Source organism: Hemiscyllium ocellatum, chromosome 8 (assembly GCF_020745735.1).
Source record: "Hemiscyllium ocellatum isolate sHemOce1 chromosome 8, sHemOce1.pat.X.cur, whole genome shotgun sequence".
Lineage (NCBI taxonomy): Eukaryota > Metazoa > Chordata > Chondrichthyes > Orectolobiformes > Hemiscylliidae > Hemiscyllium > Hemiscyllium ocellatum.
Window position 1 is genome coordinate 109,029,157 of NC_083408.1, and position 14,682 is coordinate 109,043,838.

General features: G+C 40.2%; 1 protein-coding gene across 5 annotated transcripts in view; it reads right to left on the reverse strand.

Moving 5' to 3' along the window:
• The window catches only part of ston2 (stonin 2), a 141,049-nt gene that overhangs the window by 43,010 nt on the left and 83,357 nt on the right, over positions 1 to 14,682 (reverse strand). The gene's annotated exons all lie outside the window — the stretch shown is intronic.

Consider the following 14,682-nt stretch of genomic DNA (forward strand, 5'->3'; position numbering starts at 1 on the left):
GGAGGTTTCCTTGCTCATGTTTAACTGAAGCCATGAGACTTCATAGGGTTTAGAGTCAATGTTGAAGACTTCCAGGGCAGTGGAATATAATGTGGGGAATTGTGAACTTATGGCAGGAAGAAGAGAGGAGTTGAAAATTATTTATATGGAGAAAGATTGCAAAATGTTGCAGAACAGAGGGATTTGGGAATCCTTGTCCATGAATCACAAAAAGCTAGTATCAAATTCAGTGGGTAATAGGAAAGGCAAATGGATTTTTTCTAATATTCATTTGTGGGATGTGGGTGTTGCTGGCTGGCCTTTATTTCAAAAGGAATTGAAAATAAAAGGGAGGCTTTGCTAAAATTGTATGAGGCAATCGTTAGAATATAGCTGGAGTACTATAAACCATTTAGGGCCCATTTTTAAGGAAAGATATATTGGCATTGGAGCAGTCCAGAGAAGGTTCACCAGGTTAATATCAGGTATGGAGGGACTATCTTATGAGGACAAGTTGAGTAGCTTGGAATATGGAATATGGAAAAACGAGAGTTGACCTCACTGAAACATACAAGGTTCTTAGAAGAGACATATATAGTACATTTAAGACAAGATGAGGAGGAATTTCCTCTGTTGAGGTTGGTACATTAAGAATATTCAAGGCTGAGATAGATATTCCCCCAGTAAGGGAATGAAGGATTATGGAGAAAATGACAGGAAAGTGGGATAGAACATGATCAGTCCTCCACCTGTTCTTGTTTTTTTCTCAACCATTTGATCAAACAAAGTTTCTGATAAATTGAACTTAACTTCCTTATCTCCATTCTTCGCTTCTCCTCTTGCTTCAATCTGTGGCTTTGTGATCTTGTTATCACACAGTCAGGAAAAATCCCAGGATATACTTCCTGTTATACCTCAGTTGCCTGATTTCCACTGGCTTTTCAACCACAGTAGGCTTCACTCCTATGTGTTATCCAGCCATATCATTACCAATGACAAATTGTATTTCTGGAGCTGAGAGTTTCTACAATATTCCTACCACCACTTCCCCACTTTTCACCGGACTCTTCAACCTCACTGTATATAATGGAGCACTCCTCGACTCACTGTGAATTCCATGTAATACCACTTATTCTGGCAATACTCCTTCTGAATTATACATCTCCTCACCTCTCACCATCGAAGATTGATGTGCTCACGTAGCTGTTAAAATTGTAATTTCTTTACCTGCTCTTACTGGCATATGCAAATAAACCTATCCTTACAAGTGAATGGTTTGAGGAAATATGACACTTTCTTCGCAACCAATCCCTGATCAGATTGTACATTCTGGTGCAGCTTTTTAGCTTCTACTGTGCTTCAACAAAACTCATTTACTTATTTTGTTTTACCACATCTGTCTTCCCAGTGCTTATTCTAAACTGCCAATACTGCAACTACATGTGACCAACCTTTTGCAGTGAAAACACCTGAGCCTTTTTATTTCTCTTTCCCCCTCATGGGTTACCTTTTTAACCTGTGTTAAACTATCTTTACTATCTTCAATGAGATCTCCTTTTCCTTACCACCTGAGTACTTCTCTTTTCCCTCACCAGATTGAAATTGATGTTGGAAGCCAAATATTGATTTATGAACCAATTCATAGTCATCAGCCATTTCCACTGCTAATCTTGCAGTTTTATCTCTTTGTTCTTCCACATGAGTTCTCACTATTTCAGGAAGTAAAGTTTTGAACTCCTCCAAAGTAATCGTCTCTCTAAGAACATCATGTTTGATTATTTTCAATGCCCTTATCCACCTATCAAAATCATTTTGTTTGATCCTTTCAAACTCAATATATGTTGACAAGGGTCCCTCCTTACATTCCTGAAACCTTGTATGTAGGCACTTAAGATGGTGTTTTTCACCTCATTATACTTCCCACATACCTCCTCTGATAGTGATACAAATACCTCACTATTTCTACCGACCAATTTTGTTTGGATCAACAATATCCACATGGTCCCTGCCATTTCATTTGTTTAGTCACTTTCTCACACAAAATGAAAAAAAGGCTTCTACATTCTTCTCTTCAAATTTAAACAATGCTTGGACCTATTTAAACAGTTCCCCCCAGGCCTTTGGCTTCGATGGGTTTGCTCGTCTTCACTATCCTCCTCTCTAAGTCTACCTCTACCTTCACCTCCACCCTTTTAAGTTGACTTTCCTCTCTAATTGCCAATTTCCGAAAATCAAGCTCTTTCTACTTTTCTATCTCTTCCTGTTTTTCTTCTGCTAGGGCCTTCCTCTCCTTTTCTTTTCCCTATGCTGGGGCTATTCTTTGCCTCTGCTTTTAACCATAATTCAAACTGTTTCATTTCCTTTTCATGTTCAAGCTGCTTCATTTGCAACTGAATTTTAGCCATTTCTGAAGATTCTGATGGCATTTCCAGCAATCATAAACATCGAACTACTGCTGTCATTACCTCCCCTGTACGCGGGGACAGAGGCAATTCCAAGTGCAGCCGGTTGCAAATTTCAACAGCTTTGCCTTGCCTACTTTCTGTAAACCTCCTGCAGTGACTTCTTTTACCCCAGAAAACTCTTAGTGACTGAAAGAGCCATTACTATTCTATTTAAACCAACTGAATTCAATACCGAAAACAAAAGACACTAGCACCCACCACTCACCACTTTTGAGTCCAACAATCCTAAACCCCACCTGGAATCAAAGATTTTGATCCCAAAAAGATCCCCCAATTTATTATGACCAGACCAGACCCCCCCTCAAAATATTTTAAGAAGGTAGCCCAGACCATAACTTTTTCTTATTTTAAAGGCAAATGTGAAGTGCCATGTTCCAGATGCAATGCGACTGGTCAAACTACTTGACATTAAGCAAAAACAATTTATTTAAGTACTATAGTTAAAGTACAAACAAAAGAAAGAGGAACTTAGAATAGCTTAACTCTATTAGAAAATTTAACTGAATAATAGATCCAGTAAAATTACTAATCAACCGTTCCAATACAATAACAATCCCATAAACACACCCCTTGGCAAAAAAGGCAAATTCAGAGTCAGGTTCTCACATGCAGTTCTCCAATCCAGGAGGTAAAACCATTAAGAGAAAATTCAGAAAGACAAGCAGCTAGGAGCCTTTCACTGAAGCCTCCAAATCAGTTTGAGACCCCAGCAGCTTCTGATACTACTGAAAAACTAAAACCCAGAAATCCTGATCTGTGAGAGCTGATCACACCCATTCAGGCTATTGGAAAAAAAAACCCAGAGGCCTCCCAAGCTGTTTACCTTACCCCAGACTGCTCAACACTGCTGCCTTACAACCCCTCCTCAAACAAAAAAGGACCAAATAACCTCTTACAGCCACAGCATTATCACAAGTGGCAGGCAGTGACCAATGGGGTATTGCAAGGATCAGCATTTGTCCCAGCTATTCATGATATGTATAAATGACCTGAATGAATCAAATGAAACAGTTCCAAGCTTGCTGACAATAGCTAACATGGTGAGATTTAATTGTGAGGAGTATACAGGGAGGCTTCAAGGTGATTTGGACAAGGTTAGTGATTTGGGAAACATGTGGAAAATGAAGTACAACATAGCTAAGTATGCAGTTACACACTTTCATGTGATAAATAGAAAGGAAGAGCATTATTTAAATGGTCATACACTGGTAAGTGTCATTGTCCAAAGGGATTGGGTGTCCTTGTACACCAGTTGATGAAATTAAATAAGCAGGTGCATCTAACAATTAGGAAGGCAAATGATATATTGGTCTTCATTGCAAGACAATTTGAGCTCAGCAGTAGGAATGTCTTGGAATGGCAGGACAGTCCTACGCTCAAAGGGCTAAATGGCCTACTCCTGCTTCTATTTCTATGTTTCTACTCTTTTTTTTTGGAGTTCGGTCCATAGTTTAATGTGTGGTGTAAACCACCTGCTATTTACAGAAAACATCAAGGGACTTGGAGTGAACAGCCAAAGCTTACAAGGAGCTAAGAGATGTATTAAATTATTGAAAAACCTAGGTGAAGGGCCTCTCTGCATATGGTTGCCTAACAACCCTTTCTGGACTTAAAGGACTGTGTTACAGTTCAAGGGAGTCAGCAAAGACAGTATATGCGAAGCTTCACATCTCTCTCTTGAAATCCTATCCTCAAGTAGCAATATAAGAAACAGGAACAGGACTAGGCCACTTGGCCTTTTGAGTTAAAAATCACACAACTCCAGGTTATAGTCCAACAGGTTTAATTGAAAGCACTAGCTTTCGGAGCGCCGCTCCTTCATCAGGTGGTTATCAACCTGATGAAGGAGCAGCGCTCTGAAAGCTAGTGCTTCCAATTAAACCTGTTGGACTATAACCTGGAGTTGTGTGATTTTTAATCTTGTACACCCCAGTCCAACACCAGCATCTCCAAATCATGGCCTTTTGAGCCCATTGTGTCATTCAATATGATCGTGGCTGATCATCCAACTCAGTACCCTGTTTCTGATTTCTCCCCATACCCTTTGATCCCTTTAGCCCCAAAAAGCTCCCAGGAAACTAAAAAAAATTACAAATACCATTATTTCTCACTACCTTTGAAAATCTGCAGGGGAGGGGGGTCTGAGATCAATTCCCAAAGACTGCAATCCAGGTTAATTCCAGCCAGAATGAAGTTCTACTAATTGATCTATAGTTGTCCACAATTCAATTTCATCAAAAGAAAACATACTTCAATCAATTGGTCCAAATTATTCAACCAGAAATACATTAGGCATGAAAAGAGTTCACCTTCTAAACTTTGTTTCCTTGGCTAATAGGGACTGTTTTTTCACTTCTGAAAGACTGAAGTGACTGGGCTTGTATACCCTTGAGTTTAGAAGACTGAGAGGGGATCTGATTGAGACATATAAGATTATTAAAGGATTGGACACTCTGGAGGCAGGAAACATGTTTCCGCTGATGGGTGAGTGCCAAACCAGAGGACACAGCTTAAAAATACGGGGTAGACCATTTAGGACAGAGATGAGGAGAAACTTCTTCACCCAGAGAGTGGTGGCTGTGTGGAATGCTCTGCCCCAGAGGGCAGTGGAGGCCCAGTCTCTGGATTCATTTAAGAAAGAGTTGGATAAAGCTCTCAACGATAGTGGAATCAAAGGTTATGGAGATAAGGCAGGAACAGGATACTGATTAAGGATGATCAGCCATGATCATATTAGATGGTGGTGCAGGCTCGAAGGGCAAAATGGCCTACTCCTGCACCTATTGTCTATTGCCTAATCTGCTTTCTATTTAAGAAAAATCATCGCTACAAAAACGTGTTGAGAGAGTGTGTTTCTGTTCCTGGGATTAATCTTAATTTCAGATCGAGGCTAGATATTGGTCCACCTTTGTTGCTTGTATTAAGAATAAATTTTGTTTATAATAAACAGGGAACATTTGAGTTTATGAAAGAAGCTGGTAAATGTTTCTTTTATTCTGGATTACTGTATAAAAGAGGAGCAATTTTAGTTAATATATCAATACAGTTATACTAATGGTGTGACGAGTGGAGTGATGGGGTTTGATTTTCAGCAGATTTCTCTTGTCACAGTCATAACACCTGCAATAAACAATCATTCAGATTTTAGTCCTACCCTAGTTTCCATGCTTTGAAAATGTTACACTTGAATAAGTTTTCATTTACATTAGAAGCACAAAGAAAGAGATAGTAGATACACCCAAAAGGAAAACTGGGTATTGCATATGTCATGCTCAATTTGAAACATTCACTATTCGACATAGAGTTAGTAAAAGATATGTTTCACATCTGTTGACCACTCCTCAGCAACAGTTTTCACTGTGAAGCTATTACAGAGAAAGTGTTCTCTTACAAAAAGAGAAAATTTAAAGAATTAAAATGGGTAAAAATATCATATTCATCCAGAGTAGATCAGGCTAATCTAACTAGATACAACTTTCTTTTAACTTTAAAGCAGGAGGACATACAAGGTTGTTAGGAGCTGCCTTTGATCAGGAAATTAATAACTTCACTAGTTCTGTTCAAAAGCAAACTGACAATTCCTTTGGATTTTCAATAGTACATGGAATTCTCTGATAGATTTTATGTAATGCATGCTGACAATAAAGGCATTTTTTGCAGGCCTCAAATGTTTCCTTTATTGGGTATTCTAATTCATGAAAGCATATGATGTGAAATAATGTGAAACCATCAAATTGATTCATTAGAAGTAGTAAATTGCAGGAAAAGTGTGACTTTTACCCACAAAATTATTATCCTATATCATCTATAAATTCTTATATGATAGTACAAATAGTTACTGGCCTGTGCTGTGAGTAAGTGCGTGCATGATGGGGCTACTCATCTCAAGCAGGAAAATTCTCTCTCAAATAACACTCACTTGTTTAACATTTTAAAACTGTGAAATTACTTCCATAATAGAAACATATCAATCTTTCAACTCCTTGCACTTGATTAATTGTGAAACCAGTAACTAGAACTGGTTTTAGGTCAAACATGGGCGAAAATAGCAATTGAAATCCAAGAGATTTAATAATATCAATGAACAATGTGATTTCTTAGCAAGAGCTCTCGGAACGTGATTAAAAGCAAAATACAGTGGATGATGGAAATATGAAATACAAATAGAAATTACTATTTCTATTACTAAGAACTTACTAAGAACTCAGCAAGTCTGGCAACATCTGTGGACATAGAAATATCATTCTGAAGGTGTCAACTAGACTCGAAACGATAAATCTGCTTCTCTTGTCCACAGATGCTGCCAGATGTACTGGGTTTGTACAGCACTTTGACTCCAGGAGCCTGAATTTTGATTTTACGTTTCCATGAAATAAATTACAGAAAAGACACAAGTCTCAGAAGTTGAAAATTATACATAATCGGTTTAAAGGGTCTGGATAAAGGAAGTGTAGAAATAGAATCGCAACAATAAAATGCTTTTGCAAAGCCTCAAAAAGCATTCAAGCTACTTGGCAGCAAAATATTACTCCTGAAGAATTGAGGAGTAATTTCTTTCTTACTTTATTTTAGCCAATTTAGCCAATTTGTTAGCAAGTGATGGAACAACCAAGTTTCTGCTTGGTGGCTTCTGTATTAGAGGTGATTTGACCGAAACGGATCATGATATTTGCATCTCCACTACATCACCCCAATTAGCTAATTTCTCACCTTAGCTGCAAGGAGATGAAACCAAACTTTAGATCAAATCTGACATTATTGCCAACATAACCAACTGCCAGTACTTTTGCACAGGAAGAAAATGTTATATTTGATTCTGTTGGTCTAAATCCTGTGAAACCAGTTTTTAATTTTATCCAGTCTTGGGATGAAAGTACTACTGGTGAGGCCAGGATTCATTGCCTATTTCTAGTTATTCCTGAGAAGGTGGTGAGCTGTCTTCATGAATTGCTGCAGTTAATATGGTGTAGGTACACTCACAGCACTGTTAAAAACAGAGTTCCAGGTTTTTGTACCAATGAGATTAAACAAAGGGCAATCTAGTCCCAAGTCAGTTGACTGCATGGCTTGGAAGGGGATTTTTCAGATGGGACTGTCCTGTGCATTTAATACCCCTGTCCTTCTAGCTGTTAGAGGCTGCAGGTTTGAAGGTGCTCTCAAGGGAAGCTTGCCACGTTGATGCAGTGCATCATGTAGATGGGACACACTGCTGCCAGTATGTAGGGAGTGAATGTTGAAGGATATCCATCTAATGAGGACCTGTTGGAATAAGAGATGGCACAGTGGCTCGTAGTTAGCAATGCTGTCTCACAGCGCCAGGGACCCAGTTTGATTCCATTCTCGGGCGAGTGTCTGTGTGCAGTTTGCACATTCTCCCCATATCTGTGTGGGTTTCCTCCGGGCACTCCGGTTTCTTCACACAGTCCAAAGATGTGCAGGTTAGGTGAACTGGCTATGCTAAATTGCCCATTGTGTTCAGGGGTGTGTAAGTTAGGTGCACTCTTCAGGGGTAAATATAGGGGAATGGATCTGGGTGGTTCACTCTTCGGAGGGTCAGTGTGGATTTGTTGGGCCAAATAGTCTGTTTCCATACGGTAGGGATTCTATGATTCTACAAGTTACCTTGGAGTGTAGGTTCATAGTTCTTTGCAAGTGGAGTTACAGGTAGACAGGGTAGTGAAGGAAGGGTTTGGTATGCTTGCCTTTATTAGTCAGTGCATTGAGTATGACAAATGGGAGGTCATGTTGCGGCTGCACAGGACATTGGTTAGGACACTTTTGGAATACTGCATTCAATTCTAGTTTCTCTGCTATTAGAAGGATGTTGTGAAACTTGAAAGGATTCAGAAACAAATTGCAAGGATGTTGGAGGGTTTGAGTTATAGGGAAAGGCTGAATAGGGCTGGGGCTATTTTCCCTGGAGTGTCGGAGGCTGACAGGAGTGACCTTATTGAGTTTTATAAAATCATGCAGTACATGGATAAGTAGAACAGTCAAGGTCTTTTTCCCAGGGTAGCAGAGTCCAAAACTAGAGGGCACAGATTTAAGATGAGAGAGGCAAGGTTGAAAAGGGACCTAAGGTGCAATTTTTTTCAGGGCAGGGTGGTGCATGTATGGAATGAACTGCCAGAGGAAGTGGTGGAGGTGGTACAATTACAACATTTAAAAGCCATCTGGATAGGTACATGAATAGGAAATATTTAGAGGGATATGCCAAATGCTGACACATGGGACTAGATTAATTTAGGATATTTGGTCATCATGGATGAGTTGGACCAAAGTGTCTACTTCTATGCTGTAAAACTCTACAATTCTATAATTTTATAATATGAAGCAAGTTTTTTCCTTGAATATAAATGGAGCACAGGATGTTTATTCAGACTTTGTCACCAACTGGGTGTAAAAGCAGAGTCAAGATTAGAATGGTGCTGGAAAAGCACAGCAGGTCAGACAGCATCCAAGGAGCAGGAAAATCAACATTTTGGGCAGGAGCCTTTCATCAGGAATGAGGCTGGGAGTCTTTATTCTCGACTCTGATCTCCAGCATCTGCAGTCCTCACTTTCGCCTAGGTGTAAAAGCAGCTAAGTGGTGCATGGACTTCATTAAAGGCACATGCAGTGATAAAGTAAGGGTAATAATACTAACATAATATTTCCTTGAAAATGCACTCAGCTTCAACCTCATAAAAGGCAGATGGTAAAAGATTTGCAACAATACAGATAACTTATTAACTGCAGACTCAGATAAGTCAGTGCCGTGAACTAACACTCAAAGCCAGCATGGATAGTTTCAAGGGATATAATCCAAGTGGTGGAAGGTTGCAACCACAAGTACATATCCCAGTACTCCTTGCATTTGCCAGGTGCAAACTTCCAGATAAGTAATAACATACCTCTACAAGGGTAACGAGTCTGCACATGAAATGAAAATACAATCATTGTTTTAATCATGTATCAGCAACCTTAAACATGCACAGGTTCAAATGAACAAATATTTTGAACTAAAAAGTAGAGAAGCAGGTTGAGGCAGCAGTTAGGAAAATAAATTGATGCTGCAGTAACTTTCAACTTTACAAGTAAAGCAACAAAACATGCAATTCAGCAAGTTTTCCCAACCCATTAACCACATTAATAAAATTTACATAGTACCGAAGAAACAGGAACATGAGTACACTATTCGCTTTTCAAGCCTGTCCCACCACTGTACAAGATCAAGGCTGATCTGCCCCAGGCCTCAACTCCTCTTTCATGCCAGCTCCTCAAACATCTCAACTCTGATTTTTCAAATCCATCTTTCTCCTGTTTAAATACTTCATTGATTTTGACTCCACAACACTCAGGTGTAGAGAATTCCAGACATTCACTCCCTCAGGGAGAAGAAATTTATTTGCATCAGTTTTATATGAGTGAACCCTTATTTTGTAAATATATCCAAGATTCTCTCACTAAAGAAAACAACTCAACATCTACCTCATCAAGCTCCCTAAGAATCTTATATATTTCAATAAGATCATTCTTCATTTCTCTAAGTTCTAACAATCATAGACCTAACCTATTAAGCCTTTCTTGATAAGTTAATCTCTTCATTCAAGGCATCAGTCTAGTGAATCTTCTTTTGAACAGTCTCCAAAATCAGTATGCCCTATTTTAAATACAGGGACCAAAAAAGGTACTCCAGATATGACTTCACCAACAGTAGAGTCGTATAGTTGTAGGAGGAGTTCTCTATTTTTAAACTCCAACTCCCAGCAGTAAAGGCCAAAATGCCACTTGCCATCATAATTACTTGCCGCACCTGCATACTAACTTTATACAAGCTCATAAATATCCAGATCTCTCTGCGCTGCACCGTTTTAAAGGGTCTCACTCCATTTAAATTAATTGTCTGCTGTTTGATTCTTCCTACCAAGTGCATGATCACATTTTCCAATATTAAACTCCATCTGACAAGAAATTTCCCACTCAATCAACTATTCATATAGCATAGCAGATTCCTTATGGCCCTCATCACAATATCCAATCAAGAAGTGAGGGATAAACAAGGCATTTCATGGACAGAGACACAGAACGGGATGGGTGGAAGAAGAGTTGGTACAGAAGGATTGAAGAATATTCAATAGTATCTTTCCTAGCCAGAATGCTGAATTCTGAAGCACAGTGAAAGTACTGAAAACACATTCTACTCCTAGCCTTTGCAAAACAGGTGCCATCTAGTATTTTCAACATTTTGTGTTTCAATTTTTGCAAAAATCTGTTGTCTAGAATCCAAGCAAGTCCCACTTACCGGTCTCATTCTTGCTGCGCCCATTAAATCCCACTACTTACAACTGTCACAGTGTTTGATACACCCGATGTAATTAAATTGTATATACTGTCATATACATATGATTGGACAAGGACCAACATTGCATGCAAATAAGCTTCCATTCAAAGCAAAGCAATCTACAAGAGGAGGATACTGCTTGGATTAATCTGTTTTGTTCTTTATTATGTACGAAGTATTTATTTCACTTGTGGGATGTTGCTGTCATGGTCTGGCCAGCATTTATTGCTCGTTCCTAGTTGCCCTTAAAAAGATGGTGGTGAGCAGCTTTATTGAACCACTGCAGTCCATCTAGGTAGATGCACAAAGCCCTTAGAGAGGGAATTCCAGAATTCTGACCCAGTGACAGTGAAGGAGCACCATTATATTTCCAAGTCAGGATGGTGAAGTGATTAGAGGGGAATTTGCAAGTGGAGGTGTTCCCGTGTATCTTCTGTTCTTGTCTTTCTAGATGGAAGTGATTATGGGTATGGAAGGTGTTGCCTAAGGATCTTTGGTAAATTTCTGTAGTGCATCTTGTAGAAAGCACACACTGCTGCTACTGAGCATCGATGATGGAGGGCATTTTACTTGCTACTTGCCAGCTCAAGCCTGGATATTGCCCTGATTTTGTTGTATTTGAATATGAACTACTTCAGTATTTGAGGTGTTGAGAATGGTTGCAAACATTGTACAAGCACTGGCAAACATCCCCACTTCGGACTCTAAGATGGAGGGAGGGATATTGATGAAGCAGCTGAAAGTGGTTGGGCCTAGGACACTACCCTGAGGAAGTCCAGCAGAGATGTTCTAGAACTCTGTTGACTGATATTCATTGATTCCTGTTTCACTAGGACTCCCTGATGCTACATTCAGTCAAATGAGGCTTGATATCAAGAATGGTCAGTCTTACCTTGCTTGTGCAAATCAGCTCTTTCGTTCCATGTTTGAACCAAGGCTGTAATGAGGTCAGGAGCTGAGTGGTCCTCCAGTAGATTATTGCTCAGCAGGAGCTGCTTGATAGCCTCTTCCATCACTTGACTGATGGTAGATTGATAGGACAGTAATTGGCTGGTTTGGATTTGTCCTGCTTTTTGTGTACAGGACATATCTTGGCACTTTCCTGCATTGTCAGGTAGCCAGTGTTGAAACATACTGCAAGAGTTTGGCAATTCCTGGAGTACAAGTCTTCAATACTATTGTCGGAAAGTTTTGAGAGCTCATAGCCTTTGCAGTATCCAGTGCCTCCAAATGTTTTGTGATATCACGTGGAGTGAATCAAATTGGCTAAAGGATGGCATCTGTGATGCCTAGGATTGAGATGAATCATTCAGTTGGCAATTAAAGTCATAGAGATGTACAGCATGGAAACAGACCCTTTGGTCCAATCCGCCCATGCCGACCACATGTCCCAACCCAATCTAGTCCTACCTGCAAGCACCTGGCCCATATCTCTCCAAACCCTTCCTATTTATATACCCATCCAAATGCCTTTTAAATGTTGCAAGTTTACCAGCCTCCACCACTTCCTCTGGCAGCTCATTCCATACACGTACCACCCTCTGTGTGAAAAGGTTGCCCCTTAGGTCTCTTTTATATCTTTCCCCTCTCACCCTAAACCTATGCCCTCTAGTTCTGGACTCCCCGATCCCAGGGAAAAGACTTTGTCTATTTGTCCTATCCATGCCCCTCATAATTTTGTAAACCTCTATAAGGTCACCCCTCAGCCTCCGACGCTCCAGGGAAAACAGCCCCAGCCTGTTCAGACTCTCCCTATAGCTCAAATCTTCCAACCCTGGCAACATCCTTGTAAATCTTTTCTGAATCCTTTCAAGTTTCACAACATCTTTCCGCTAGGAAGGAGACCAGAATTGCATGCAATATTCCACCAGTGGCCTAACCAATGTCCTGTACAGCTGCAACATGACCTCCCAACTCCTGTACTCAATATTCTGACCAATAAAGGAAAGCATACCAAACGCCTTCTTCACTATCCTATCTATCTGCGACTCCACTTTCAAGGAGCTATGAACCTGCACTCCAAGGTCTCTTTGTTCAGCAACACTCCCTAGGACCTTACCATTATGTGTATAAATCCTGCTAAGACTTGCTTTCCCAAAATACAGCACCTTGCATTTATCTGAATTAAACTCCATCTGCCACTTCTCAGCCCAATGGCCCATCTGGTCACGATCCTGTTGTAATCTGAGGTAACCTTCTTCACTGTCCACTATACTTCCAATTTTGGTGTCATCTGCAAACTTACTAACTGTACCTCTTATGCTTGCATCCAGATCATTTATGTAAATGACAAAACATAGAGGACCCAGCACCGATCCTTGTGGCACTCCACTGGTCACAGGCCTCCAGTCTGAAAAACAACCCTCCACCACCACCCTCTATCTTCTTTCATTGAGCCAGTCTGTATGCAAATGGCTAGTTCTCCCTGTATTCCATGAGATCTAACCTTGCTAACCAGTCTCCCATGAGAAACCTTGTCGAACGCCTTACTGAAGTCCATATAGATCACATCTACCGCTCTGCCCTCATCAATCCTCTGTTACTTCTTCAAAAAAACTCAATCAAGTTTGTGAGACATGGTTTCCCACTCATAATGCCATGTTGACTATCCCTAATCAGTCCTTGCCTTTCCAAATACATGTACATACTGTCCCTCAGGATTCCCTCCAACAACTTGCCCACCACCGACGTCAGGCTCACTGGCCTATAGCTCCCTGGCTTGTCCTTACCACCCTTCTTAAACAGTGGTACCACGTTAGCCAACCTCCAGTCTTCCGGCACCTCACTTGTGACTGTCAATGATACAAATATCTCAGCAAGAGGCCCAGCAATCACTTCTCGAGCTTCTCACAGAGTTCTCGGGTACACCTGATCAGGTCCTGGGGATTTATCCACCTTTATGCGTTTCAAGACATCCAGCCCTTCCTCCTCTGTAATACGGACATTTTGCAAGGTGTCACCATCTATTTCCCTATATTCTGTATCTTCCATATCTTTTCCACAGTAAATACTGACGCAAAATACTTGTTTAGTATCTCCCCCATTTTCTGCAGCTCCACACAAAGGCTGCCTTTCTGATCTTTGAGGGGCCCTATTCTCTCCATAGTTACCCTTTTCTCCATAATATATTTGTAAAAACCCTTTGGATTATCCTTAATTCTATTTGGCAAAGCTATCTCTTGTCCCCATTTTGCCCTCCTGATTTCCGTCTTAAGTATACTCCTACTTCCTTTATACTCTTCTAAGGATTCACTCGATCTATCTTGTCTATACCTTACACATGCTTCCTTCTTTTTCTTAACCAACCCTCAATTTCTTTAGTCATCCAGCATTCCCTATACCCACTAGCCTTTCCCTTCACCATAACAGGAATATACTTTCTCTGGATTGGTGTAATCTCATTCCTGAAGGCTTCCCATTTTCCAGCCATTCCTTTAACTGCAAACATTTGTCCCCAATCAACTTTCAAAAGTTCTTGCCTAATACCAGCAAAATTGGCCTTTCTCCAATTTAGAACTTCAACTTTTAGATCTGGTCTATCATTTTCCATCACTAGATGGAAATAAATAGAATTTTCAAACAAATAGAATTATGGTCGCTGGTCCCAAAGTGCTCCCCCACTGACCCCTCAGTCACTTGCCCTGCCTCATTTCCCAAGAGTAGGTCAAGTTTTGCACCTTCTCTAGTAGGTATATCCACATACTGAATCAGAAAATTTTCTTGTACACACTTAACATATTCCTTTCCATCTACTGTGGCAATGGCAGTCTATGTTTGGAAAGTTAAAGTCCCCTACCATAACCACTCTATTATTCTTACAGATAGCTGAGATCTCCTTACAAATTTGTTTCTCAATTTCCCTCTGCCTAGTAGGAGGTCTATAATACAATCCCAATAAGGTGATCATCCCTTTCT